At 42.2% G+C, this 12,420-nt stretch overlaps 1 pseudogene; it reads right to left on the bottom strand.

Annotated features, from left to right (window-relative positions):
* Positions 1-388: 388 nt before the first annotated feature.
* Positions 389-8,324, bottom strand: LOC149090454 (uncharacterized; annotated as a pseudogene).
* Positions 8,325-12,420: the final 4,096 nt, after the last annotated feature.

Here is a 12,420-nt window from a genome sequence, read left to right as displayed (position 1 = left end):
CTGTGGGTGTGGGTGTGCAGCAACTTTTTGCCTGGAATGCGTGCGGTTTGTTTTTGTTTTCCGCTCTCGCTTTTTGTTCGAAAATATAATTTCGGCTGCGCGCGCTGTTGCCAAGGGCGCATACACTGCAGGTGGGTACTGCTTGCACTTGCACTGCTTTGTTGTTGCATCTGTGCATAGTGCATTGCGCATGCACTGGCAGCTAAGTTTTTCGGTGCAGTACTGTACGCTGCTTGCTGTCGTACGCGCGCAGTTCAAACACATTGTTGTTGCGCACCCAATATACCGTAATTTTCCCGGTGGCAACTGTAATTTTCCAGCAACAGATGCAATTCGCAAATTTTTTTTTTGTTTCTGCAGTGTTTTTTCTTCTTCTTTTTGCGCTTACATTAGAAGAAATACACTTCGCTGTGTAATCACTCCCTTTTTTTTTGGAAAAAAAAAAAAACGAAACAGCTTTAATGCGCACCCGTGTCTCCTCTCCACGGCTTGAGATCCGCCACATGCGCCGTCCTGGTCCGCTTATCGGCTTCCGACCTGATCCGGCAGATGACTGGTGACACAAAGCTGGCCACTATATAAGGGCCTCCATAGCGTGGTGCCAGTTTTGCTGCAAATCCCTATGCGGCATTCGACAAGTGGCGTTCCTTTGCCCACACCTTGTTACCTACCGCAGGCTTCCACTGCCGCCTCCGTAGGTTATAATGCCGCGCCTGATCCTGTCCAGCTTTCTCCAGGTTTCGACGCACTATCTCAAACGCTTCACGTATCTTATCGGCTCTCTCCATTGGGCTCTGTGCTTCCTGGCCTGTGCCGATTGTTTGCGCGTCGAACAGTGATTTGGGAGCCGGGTCCTCGTCCCTGAGTGATGAAGGCGGCCGAATACCCTGTGGATGCTGACACGCTGCTGTTGACCGCCAACGTCAACTCCGGCAATGCGTCGTCCCAGCATCTCTGGTCACCTCCAGCGAACTGCGCAGTCATCATCTTCACTGTTCTGTTGGCCCTCTCAGTGGGATTCTTCTGAGGTGTGTATAGTGTTGTTAACTGGTGACGCACCCCGAGCTCCTCCATTGAATTGAATTGGGTGCCATTGTCAGTAATGAGCACCTTTGGCGTGCCGAACCGCGCCAAGATCCGCTCTCGAAATGCCTTTTGGAGAGCCGCGCTATTCGCACACCGCACCATCTACGTCCATTTCGAAAAGCGATCAATGAAAACCAAAAGCATAGTGTTCCCATGCTTTGATCTCGGCAGAGGGCCAACAAAATCGGCACAAACTGATGCCTATGGCTCTTCGGGCACCTGTGTCAGCATTTGCCCAGCAGCTTGCAGCTGACTGGGCTTCTATCGCTGACACACTTCGCAGCGCTGTACGTATGCTCTCACGTCCCGGTACATACCTGGCCAGTAATACCGCGCTGCCACCCGAGCGATCGTTTTTCGGCTCCCAAGGTGGCCAGCGGTGGCTGCGTCGTGGTTCTCCTCCAGAACATGTTTGCGCCAGTCCGCCGGCATGCACAACTTCCATGCAGCCACATCCTCGTGGCCGGCTTGATGCGGGATGTGCCGATATAAGTTTCCAGACTCTTCCATATAGTCTGGAAACTTGTGTGGCGCCTTCTTTATGTCCTGCCGAAGCTTGGTGAGCCAGCGACATCCTGTCCCAGCTGGCAGCTCCTTGCTCTTGACCAAACGGCACGGCTCCTCTCCCAGAGGCTGCCGTGAGAGCACGTCTGCTACCACATTCTGCTTGCCCTTCCTGTAGCGAATCTCGATGCCCATCTGGCAATCCTTCCCGTTGGGCTCTCGATAGAATTGAGCCACTTCAGAGCCATATGGTCAGTGACCACTACAAATTTGTAGCCTTCCAGGTATGGCCTGAGCTTCCGTAAATGTGAGGCACACGCGGCAACGGGTATGCATCTTTACTGGATCTGCTGCTCGAAAATCCACACAGCCGCCACTTCCCATTCTTCTTGCGAACCATGACAATCGGCACGCTATGTGGGCTCTTTGAGGGCTCGATGCAGCCTTTGGTCAGCAGCTCATCCACCTGCCGGTTGATCTCCGCCTGCATTTTTGGATTTTTGGGGAAATAGCGCTGCTTTATGGGCCTGTTGTCCTTCATCTTGATCCGGTGCTCCATGATCGTGGTGGTGCCTTTCACATGCTGGAACTTCTCCAGCTCATGCCTCAGAAAAGCATCCACCTCTGGGTCCTTGTGCATAGGCGTTGGCTGCTCCATGTTCGCCTCCACTGGCGTCTCTGGGCTCGCCTCCACGCTGGCCACAGCCACGGACAGCTTCTCCTCTGACTGTCCGCTCAGTGTCAAGCCACCGCACTCCAGTGTGGTGCCCACGCTGGCCAAGAAATCCCAGCCCAGCACCAGATCGTCGATCATTCCTGGGAGAATCAGCAACGGGATTTGGCTTTGCTGATTCCCCAGGCTGATCGTCGTCTCCAGCTGCGAGTCCACATGACTGCAACTGCCGTCCGCTAAGCGTATGCGCCGCCGTGTTGCACGCACCACGCCCACTCCTCTGAGCCTGTCAGCAAGCTTTTCGCTTATAAAGCAGCTTGTGGCTCCAGTGTCGATCGTGGCTTTTTGTTGGGTGGCTCCAATGGCCACAATCGCTGTCATCTGGCTGCCTTCGTCCTGAAGACGGCCCACTAGCGCCTGGGGGCTCCTGGCCGCTGTCCCCGCTCGCCCCTGGATGGCGGGTGCCGCTGTTCGTTTCCCGACTGGCAACAGGCAAACGTTCTCACTCCAATGCGCACGCACTGCCAACAGAATTTTTATAGCCCAGACACAGGCCCTGCTTCGGGTGGTAAAGGGGCCTGTTCGGCTCTGGAGCGGGGCCTTTCAGCCGCTAGTGCCCACAGAAACGGTAAAGTGGCGTGATCTGGGTGACGCCACTTTCCCGCCAAATTGCGTGGCAGCCTCCCATTGGCGGAAGTACCGTTGGTGCACCTCGGCTAACGGTCACCGATGATCGTCGTGCGTGCGACGCGAACCCATTGCTGAATCTGTAGGAGCGAAAGAGACCACCTCTAACAGGCCTTTGACCCCCTTTCCAGTGCGAGGGTCGCTCCTTTAGTATTCGCGCCGCTGTGTGGAGCAACATGTATATGCACGTATATGCATATAAACGCACAGAAAATACGTACGTTCATATACATTAATACGTGCATACCTATATTGCTCCTCACTATATATATTTAGATCTTCTATATCTATATATATATAAAAGAGAGTTGTGAAAAGTGTTCCTACACTTATAACTCGAGATCTGCTGGACCAATTTTCATGATTTTTGATTTGTTGGATTTGTCTCCGCTTCGAGTAGGAGAGTATATCTTAAAAATACTGAAAAAATTTGACGAATACTTGAAAATCGCGGTTTTTTCCCTAAAGATTCAATTTTATATTCATACTCAGTAGGCTTGATAACAGTGACAGTTTTCGGTCATGCTCTCATATTATACAATAGTATAGAAGTAAATAAACAAATGTAGTCAGTCAGTCTACCGCACATCCTCAGGCGAACCTGACTATTCATAAAAAAAAGCATTTTTGATAAAAATAATACGCGTGCATACAGAAGCTAAATATCTCGAAAGTTCAGGTATTTCTTTGTCTCAAACACACATATGTGTAAATTATTTATATTTATATTTCTCGATTGTTTTATGTGGTTTTGTGCGGGGGCATATTCAGTATTACTATTAATACAAATTTCGCGTCCTAGAAGATCTAATCTTTCCCGGCGGACCCATGATGCAATTAGGCAACGGAATATCGCGAGTCAATTATCTGACGAAGAACGAGAAATCGCCCGAGAAAGGCGCCGCGTTAAAATTGCCATTGATTTTGGCAACTAACTGTACGGATGCCGTACGGCTCACTCAGCGTCAAAATTGCCATTAAATTTCAAGCTACTGAACAACCGACATGTAACATTTCAAAACACTCTGCAATGCCAAAGTTTTAGTAGCATCAAAAATTATCATATGGGACGAATGCACAATGGCGCACAAACGCGCATTAGAAGCACTAGATCGAGCATTAAAAGATGTGCGCAATGACTCGAGATGTTTTGGTGGTTCAATGATTTTATTAACTGGCGATCTGAACGATCTATCTGCTGATGATTTCAGCAATTGCTGAATATATTCCTGTTGACGAATCGAGTGGCTTGACTTCATTTCCTCAAAGTTTTTGCTATTTTGTACGATGAGCTTATCAACAAAGTATTTCCGAATTTTGGCGGCTAAAAATAAAGATGACCTTAATTTTATAATTCACAATAAAATCGTTGGTACTCTGTATTCATTCAAATCTATCGACTGTGTAACAAACGAAGAAGAAGCCACTAATTATCCAACTGAATTTTTGAACTCCTTGGATGTGCCTGGTTTACCACCGCACAATTTACAACTGAGGGTTGGCTCGGTAGTTATCATGCTTAAAAAATTAAACCAACCAAAACTGTGCACTGGCACGCGTTTGGTGATCAGAAAACTGATGAGCAATGTGATTCACGCGTCGATATTCAAAGGAAATTTAGGAAGTTCTCATTCCTAGGATTCCGATGATCCCAGCCGATATGCCCTTTGAGTTTAAACGCATTCAATTCCCGATTCATCTTGCCTTCGCCATGACGATCAACAAATCACAGGGCCAATCTTTGACTATTTGTGGCCTCAATCTAGAAAATGCGTGTTTTTCTCATGGTCAATTGTACGTGGCATGCTCACGTGTTGGCAAACCATCCGCATTATTTGTTCTTGCACCTAACCAAAAAACAAAGAATGTCGTTTACCATAAGGTGTTTGAATGAAAATCCGATTAATAAATTAATCAGAGTGTATCCCAACCTGATCAACATAGCTTTAAACAATTTTTTACCTAGAAATAATGGATAGGGCAGGTGGCCGCCGCACGAGTGCCAAAGCCACCGGGGACTGAGTTTTGTAGGAGCGCCCGGCGTGGTCAGATGCAGCGGTGGCAACCCATATACGCAGGGCATGCAGTCGGGCTTGTGGCTGCTTGCTGGGAGACTGTGGTTGCAGACGCCTGCCACGCAACTGGCTCCACCGGCTACGGAACTTTGGCCAGCGACTTCGCTGTGAGCTGTGCGCGAAAGAGGATTGGCCAACAAGAGTACCGACACCAAAGACTCGACACCGGTGTCCAATTGCAAACGACGTCTGTGGCCCGATCTCCTAGCAGCAGTGCATGGAATGACTGCAGTACCCCACCGGAGCATCCCCAAGGGTCCAAGGAGCAGCAGGAACCGGCAGAGAGACGTCTTCAGCGGCGAGGGACAGCATGCGCCAAATGGGCGAAATGGCCATTGCCGCGAGCACATTCGCCAAGCCACCGGGGGCTGCAAAACCTACAGGCGAGTTTGCAGCAGCGCCCGGCGTGAGCATTGGCAGCGGCAGGCTATCAGATCAAGCGGCATAGAGGAAAAGATGCCCGGCCTGATATATTTGTAATTTTGTTGAAAATTAAAAAAAATATTGAACTCCATTCACTTACGGGCAGAATACAGCATTCCCAGCGGTAAGCGGAAATGCAGCTGAAGGCGTTAACAGCGGCGTTCAGCACACAATGGAGCAGCGTAAAACGGAGCAACGCAAAAGGGGAGTGTGAGGAGCAATATAGGTATGCACGTATTAATGTATATGAACGTACGTATTTGCTGTGCATTTATATGCATATACGTGCATATACATGCGCAGGGACACGGGCTGAGGAGAGCGAGTTAAGTATGTAATTATGTAATCGATATAAGCATAATTTTAAGCGATTTGTCATCACTAAGAGAGAAAGTCCATACCTAAATGTTGCAGGTTTGTGATGATGATGATGATGTCTAGCAGCATTGTGAAATTAAAATTATGAAGAAAATAGCTATGCTACTAAGCTGGTGTCAGAAATGTCTAGCAACATTGTGAAATTAAAAATTATGATGCTATGTCGCTCGAATAGCCTAGCAACATTTGAATAAAGTCAGTTCTAATCTGAGACTTAGCTGAAGAAGTTGAACCTTGTTATTCAATTTCAAAAATAAAGAACTCAAAACAAAATTGGCGCAGCCGGTAGGATCCTTTTTTTTTTTTTTTAAAGGATTCTGTGATAAATGCGAACTAAAAATAAGTCGACAAATTTATATATCGATCATTATAAAATAAAAGTCAAACTACAAATAAGTTGACCAATTTAAAAAAAAAAAAAAAAAAAAGAACAAGTAAGAAAACTCTAGTCGAGAGCGCTCGACTAGATACTACCCTGAACCAAACTAATAGAAAAGCACATTTAGTATGGTTCAAATTTCAATTTCGATGTATTTAAAAATATAAATTAAAAAAAAGAATTACGACACGCTCTGGGTTTGAACAAGATACCTCGTGATCAAGCGCCGCGCTTTCTACCTTGACGCCACCCTTCTGTTCTGGTTTTCAATGTCAAAACTGAAATAGATTCACTGCTACAGCGCCATCTACCAAATCTAATAAAAACATACATATAGTATTTTTAAAATTTAAATTTCGAGTTTTGAAAAAATATAAGAGAAATTTAATCAAATATATAAAAATTTTGAAGCAATTAAAAGAAAACTACAATACGCCCAGCAGGATTTGAACCAGAGACCTCGCGATCGAGCACCGCGCCCTCTACCATGACGCCACTCCTCTATTATTATTTGCAATGTCAAAACTGAAATAGATTCACTGATGCAACGCCATCTAGCAGAACTAAACGAAACTAACTGCTGATGTGATTCTAAGAATGTGCTAGAAGATGTTTGAATGTATGTGTGCACACGTATTGGAAAACTGCTGTTGCTGCAGCACGTGCGTTTGTTAATTAGCCAAACATTTTGTTATTTTTTAACGTCGATTGACTAAACCGAATTTAATGAAACTTTCAGCATATGATCTACATATTCTATTGAATATTTGGCATTTAAAAAAAAAACATGTTAAATCATTCACAATTAGCTATATTAGCATCTGACCTTCACTGGGGATTCTGGTGAATTTGGAGCCGGTATCCAAAATATAACAAAAACCGAAATTGTATAAAATGCATTGGAATATATTTTTAATTTTTTTTTGTAATTTGGAGACTATAGCTCTAAAAATGTAGGAGATATAAATTTATAACCTATTGCACTTGGGTTGCGCTGCAGTGTTGGCAATATAATGAGAACTTATTTGTTGAATAATTTAATTTCTAGACGTACGATCGTAATGAAACTTTCAGAACGTAATCATGAATCTATTTCAGTTTTGACATTGAAAATCAGAACAGAAGGGTGGCGTCAAGGTAGAAAGCGCGGCGCTTGATCACGAGGTCCCGGGGGTCAAACCCAGAACGTGTCGTAATTCTTTTTTTTTAATTGTTTCAAAGTTTTTATATATTTAATTAAATGAGTTTTCTATTTCATTTATATTTTTAGATACATCGAAATTGAAATTTGAACCATACTAAATGTGCTTTTTTATTAGTTTGGTTCAGGGTAGTATCTAGTCGAGCGCTCTCGACTAGAGTTTTCTTACTTGTTTATTTTTATTTTGTATAATTTTTTTATTATTGTTTTCTTCTATACTAATGACCTCAAAAAGTGCTATATAAGTTCTTGACGTATGATCGTAATGAAACTTTCAGAACGTAATCATAATGCTTAAATGTATGTGTATACCGAAGCACAAGTCTCTAGTATTTGATATACGAATTTTACAAAGATGATGGTGAGAGGATGGATTTGGACACTCTAGCTTTAAAGATGTAACTGATTTTCGAAAAGGTTTTTTATCGATAAAAAAAATATTAGATTGAGTTATCATTTTTTAGTGATAAACTCGATATGCGCGCGCAATATACCGACATTTAAAAAAATTGAAGTCTCTAGCTCTTATATCTTCTGTAATCGACGCGTTCACACATACGGACGGACGGACAGACAGACGGACGGCTAAATCGACTCAGCTCGTCGCCCTGATCAAGAATATATACACTTTGAGGGGTCTGCCACGCCTCCTTCTGCCTGTTACATACATTTTAACAAAACCATTACACCCAGATTTCTCATTTTCAATGATTTATCAAAATGTACGTATCTTAAATTCTAAACTGAAAAGTCTATTCTTCTACATTATTGCATTCACTGAAACAGTGCTAAGTAATAATATTCATTATATATCCTTTCAAGTAATTTCACTACTTATAGACTATCGTTCAATGCGCAGAGGTGGTGGTGTGTCAGTCCAGTATCCTCTCCGAATTGTTTACCTTTTCGTCCCTTCATGATGCGGTGATTTTAGGGGTTAAATTAACTCTTCCATCGTGCTCATTGTTTTTATATCCCTCCCTCTTCTGATATACAAGTTTATGCTCAACATATTAATTGTATTAAAAAGTTTATGAACATGTGAATGATAAAGACTTGCTACCTGTGTTGGGGGATTTTAACATCCCCAACACTTCTTGGTCAGCAACTTGTAATATAAATTACTTTATTCCGACAATTGATCACTATCTTTTTGATGAATTGTTTAACCTGTCTCTGTTTCAGATTTACTCTATTTCTTGGTCAGCTACTTGTAATGCAAATTTCTGTATACCGACAATTGATCACTATCTTTTTGATGAATCGATTAACCTGTCTCTGTTTCAGATTAACTCTATTTATAATCATCTAAATCGCACACTAGATCTTGTGCTCATTACTCACGATTTGCTCATTAACAGACTGGTTCCCTTTATATGAGTCGGAGTGCAGATTATCTCTTGCAACATTTTTGCAAATCGATTATTTCACCGTCTCAGCATGAGTTTTGTTCAAAATCTATCTTCTAAAATAAAATAAATACTAGAATTTACTTAGCTTGTCAATGACATTTTTTCTACAAAAATGCAAACTGTTATTTATATTGACTTCAGTAAAGCATTGGACTCCGTACATCATCAAATACTAATTCTAAAGCTGGAACGTTTGGGATTTTCCCTACATTCGTGTCCTGGATTTTATACTATTTAAAGGGAACATCTGAGAATAGCTAGTTCTAAATTTAACTTTGTTTCGTCTGGTGTACCTCAGGGTAGCCATTTGGGTCCATTACTCTTTTCCCTTTTTTATGAATGACCTTCCTAGCTGTATCTCATATTCTACGACTTTGCCTTCCATACTCCAGTGCAAATGGGCATCTACACCTTCAAGATGACTTTAATGCATTTCAACGTTGGTGTGTGGTAAACCAATTGCACAAAAATTGCTCAAAGTGTATGACAATGACTTTCAGTCGTACAACTCCTTATATTGTTGACTATAAAATTAATACAATTTCCTTAAAACGCTTCTTCACAGTCAAAGATCCTGGTGTTTTTTTTTTTTTTTTTCGACTGTAAACTTAATTTTAATCTTCATATTTCTACCATCATAAATGAAGCCAAAAGTGTGTTTGGCATTATTAAACGTTGTGCTTCCCATCTTAGAGTATTGCTCAGTTGTATGGCATAGACTATATCAGGATCGTATCGAATCGGCTTAAAAACAGTTTCTTCTCTTTGCCTTAAGGGATCTTAGCTGGGACAGTAATGTACGATTAACGTCTTACCATAGTAGGCATTTCGCTTTCATCCCGAACAACTAGACATTATCGTCCGCTTCATTTAGCTGTGTGCACTACGGATTATTCTTTGCAGTCAGTAAATATTATCACGTATTAGAGCTCTCTCTTCCTAAAATAAAATTTCTTCTATTAACTTACCTTAGGGAATACTCAGACATAAGCACTGTCATACAGTTCGTTGCCAATGTTGTGTAGTGATTTCTCAATCCTATCCGATATACCTTTTTCTTTCTCTTGTTTAGCTCATTTATTTTTATTTCTTATGCTCTTTTCACTATTTCTTACAATATTTGTACTACAATCCTTCTTTCTTACTAATACCTTTACGTTAAGATTTATTATAATTTTAATTAGATTAACTACATTTAAGCTCTTTTAATATCTTATTTCAAGTTTTCTATTTTAACAGTGTCTTTTCATAGTCTCACATTTAGCTGTGAAGTGGGGCATAGCTGGCTGGACTGGCAAATAAAAATATTTAATTTTAGTTTACTCTAGTTTTGTCAATAGAGTGCTGTTAATAACATAACGTGTGTTGCGGGAGGAGCAATTCTTGTTAATGGGATCTGGCATTAACATACTCCCCCCCCCTTGCAAGGATTGCAAATTAAGACGTCGCGTTCGAAGTTGAGGACCTCTTGGTGTGCGGATCAAGGCCGTCCTGGAGATGCAGGAGCGTGTGGTGATTCTGGCCGGAGTTCTCGTGAGCCAAGCAGTTCGTGCAGTACTCATATATAAGTACCGCACGCATCCGTTTTTTCTCTGAAAGGCCCAGAAAACGCTGGCAGTTTCGGAGTCCATGGGCTCCTAGGCATACGCGGCACTGGAAGGAATTTCCGAACTCGTCTAGAACTCGGGATCAGCTAGCTGAATATTCGGCAGCTGGTTCAATAAGAGTTGCGGAATTGGAGATGAAGGGAGTTTACCGGCAAGTTTTGGAAGGACGAGAGCAGAAGCTTCGATTCGTAGTCTCGGCTTCAAAGACAAACCAATGTCAAAGGTGCATAGCTTTTGTGCATGAGCTGTAACTGCTTGATTTTGCGGAAATGAAAGTTGTAAACGACATTCTTTGTTTTTTGGTCAGGTGCAAGAACAAATAATGCGGATGGTTTGCCAACACGTGAGCATGCCACGTACAATTGACCATGAGAAAAACAAGCATTTTCTAGATTGAGGCCACAAATCACATTGCTCATCAGTTTTCTGATCACCAAACGCGTGTCAGTGCACAGTTTTGCTTGGTTAAAATTTTTAAGCATGATAACTACCGAGCCAACCTTCAGTTGTAAATTGTGCGGTGGTAAACCAGGCACATCCAAGGAGTTCAAAAATTCAGTTGGATAATTAGTGGCTTCTTCTTCGTTTGTTACACAGTCGATAGATTTGAATGAATACAGAGTACCAACGATTTTATTGTGAATTATAAAATTAAGGTCATCTTTATTTTTAGCCGCCAAAATTCGGAAATACTTTGTTGATAAGCTCATCGTTTAATGAGACAAAATAGCAAAAATTTTGAGGAAATGAAGTCAAGCCACTCGATTCGTCAACAGGAATATATTCAGCAATTGCTGAAATCATCAGCAGATAGATCGTTCAGATCGCCAGTTAATAAAATCATTGAACCACCAAAACATCTCGAGTCATTGCGCAGATCTTTTAATGCTCGGTCTAGTGCTTCCAATGCGCGTTTGTGCGCCATTGTGCATTCGTCCCATATGATAATTTTTGATGCTACTATGAAATGAAATGTTACATGTCGGTTGTTCAGTAGCTTGAAATTTAATGGCAATTTTGACGCCGTAGGGCATCCGTCTAACAATGTGGTCGCTATTCCAGAAGCAATTGCTACAGCAATTTCGGATCTTGCACGTACAGTTAGTTGCGAAAATCAATGGCAATTTTAACGCGGCGCCTTTCTCGGGTGATTTGTCGTTCTTCGTCAGATAATTGACTCGCGATATTCCGTTGCCTAATTGCAGACCCCACAAAGTATATATATTCTTGATCAGCACGATGAGCTGAGTCGATATAGCCCTGTCCGTCTGTCCGTCCGTCCTTCCGTATGAACGCCGAGATCTCAGAAGAAATAAGAGCTAGAGAGCTGAAATTTTTTGTGCATACTCGTGTATACCATACGCAGTACGAGTTTGCTTTATTTTTTCGATAACTCATCCGATAACTTTTTTTATCGAGAATAATCGAAAAATTGATTTTGTTTTTTGAGCCTCATTGGAATACTATTAGACATAGAGACTTCAGATTTACTGTGTATATATATATGATGAATACAAACATTTTGTAATCAACAGATTTTGGATACCACGCCCCCTTCGCCCCCAATTAGCAAAAAACGTATTTCAAGTACTAGAGACTTGTGCTTTAGAATGTACACACATTTTGACCGTATGATTACGCTCTGAAAATTTCATTAAGATTGCATGTCTACAAAAAAAGTTATTCATCAAATAAATTCTCGTACTATTGCCCACACTGCAGCGCAGCCCAAGCGCAGTCGCTGCTTACTGCGCAGTTAGCAGAGCGCGGGCGCGTGAGGGTGGATGCTTGTGTATGTATGTGTGCGTGCATAAAAGAAGTGCAGAATGATAAGAATATCAACTTGAAGGGTTCAGGGTATCTCCTAGTCGAGCAGTCTCGACTAGAGTCTTCTTACTTGTTATTAATAGTAATACTGAATATGCCCCCGCACAAAACCACATAAAACAATCGAGAAATATAAATATAAATAATTTACACATATTTATGTTTGAG

Source organism: Drosophila navojoa, unplaced genomic scaffold (genome assembly GCF_054131105.1).
Source record: "Drosophila navojoa isolate 15081-1374.11 unplaced genomic scaffold, UAZ_NAV_1.0 NAV_Backbone_160, whole genome shotgun sequence".
Classification (NCBI taxonomy): domain Eukaryota; kingdom Metazoa; phylum Arthropoda; class Insecta; order Diptera; family Drosophilidae; genus Drosophila; species Drosophila navojoa.
Note: the sequence above shows the minus strand (reverse complement) of the source record. Positions and strands in the feature narration are given on the sequence as shown.